Genomic DNA, 1611 nt, shown 5'->3' with positions numbered 1-1611 from the left:
ATAGAGAAGGCTTTGAGATAGCCTGCAGCCCACGACAGCAGGTCCTCAGCAATGAGATGGTGTAGGAATCAGAAGTCCCCAAAGGAGAACGCTCACTGTACAGTGTCAGGTCCCCTACCCTGTATATGATCACCATGCCATTCCATGCCACTCCTCTAGTCCTGTCCTCTAGTGAAGCTGTGATGGGAAACAGCCGATCTTTGAGAGACTTCATGTGTCAAATAAATTAACAGGAAAATGGCTCGAATCACAAGCAAAGCAACAGATAAATGAGGTTCCAGGCTATTAGATCAGACGCTACTCTTTCTATTTATTTTTCTCAAGTTTTAGAGCTGGTATGGTCATTAATGAGTTTCACTACAGCACTTCACACGTCTGCCTCCACACTGTGTTTAATTCACCCTCTCTATCACTGTCCTCTCCCGCTCTCCCACCCCTGCCTACATCCCCCTTGCTGGGCCCGTTTTTGCTTTCATGTCACACGGATTGTGTGACCTTTCTTCTTCCTGCCCAAGATCTCCTCCTTCTTTATTATGGCCCCCTTTTATCACACGAACACACACAGAGACTGTATACCTGTCTATAGAAACTTAAATCTAGATTCTATATACCAGATAAAAAATGCTGTGTTTTATCTTTCTGGAACTATGCTACTTAAGAATCTTTATATGCTGGGCAATGGTGGTACACACTTAATCCCAGCACTTGGAAGGCAGAGATAGGCAGATCTCTTTGAGTTCAAGGCCAGCCTGGTCTACAGAGAGAGTTTCAGGACAGGCTCCGAAGCTGTCTAGAAAAACAAACAAACAAACAAAAAACCCAAAAAACAAAAAAAAAAACAAAAAAACCTCTTTTTTTACATGGCAGGGCAGTGGTAGTGCACACATTTAATCCTAGCACTCAGGAGGCAGAGGCAGGTGGACCTCTAAGTTCTAAGTCATCCTCATCTACAAAGCAAGTTCCAGGACATCCAGGGTGACACAGAAAAACTCTGTCTCAAACAAACAAAAAAATCCAACAAGAATAAAAACACAGAATACCCAATAGGGTTGCAGATGCAGTTTTGTTTGAGGAGTGCTTACCTAGCATGCATGAAATCCTGGGGTTCCAACCCCAGCACCACATAAACCATTCATTCATAGGGTGTTGCATGAAACCCTAGTGCTTGTGAGATTCATCTTAACAGACACTTCTGTTATCCAGCCTAGCTGGCTGTCTACTGAGCTAGCTCCACTGTATCTTTCTTGACTTAGGTGCCAGCCTTATCCCCTGGCTCAGATCTCTGGAGTTTCCAGTACCACTCCGACTCTAAAGCAGGGCCCTTCCTCTTGGTATGGGCAACTCCTGGACCCTCTAGACTCTGTTTTTCTAAGTCTTTCTCTGCAAGTATCATAATAGTGCCTAGGATAAGCCTAACACAAAGTAGACATTCTTTTTTCTGTTTTTCCACAGAGCTTCTTTGTGTAACAACCCTGGCTTACTGTAGATCAGGTTGATCAAATTCACAGACATCTGCCTGCCTCTGCTTCCCAAGTCCTGGGATTACAGGCTTGCACCACCAGGGTTTCTCTGTGGCTTTGGAGCCTGTCCTGGAACTAGCTCTATAGACCA

At 44.6% G+C, this 1611-nt stretch overlaps 1 protein-coding gene across 3 annotated transcripts in view; it reads right to left on the bottom strand.

Annotated features, from left to right (window-relative positions):
- Positions 1–1611, bottom strand: part of Kiaa0355 (KIAA0355 ortholog) — an 85954-nt gene that overhangs the window by 33937 nt on the left and 50406 nt on the right. The window lies entirely within an intron of this gene.

Source organism: Microtus ochrogaster, unplaced genomic scaffold (assembly GCF_000317375.1).
Source record: "Microtus ochrogaster isolate Prairie Vole_2 unplaced genomic scaffold, MicOch1.0 UNK32, whole genome shotgun sequence".
Lineage (NCBI taxonomy): Eukaryota > Metazoa > Chordata > Mammalia > Rodentia > Cricetidae > Microtus > Microtus ochrogaster.
This window is presented reverse-complemented; position numbering and strand designations above follow the sequence as displayed.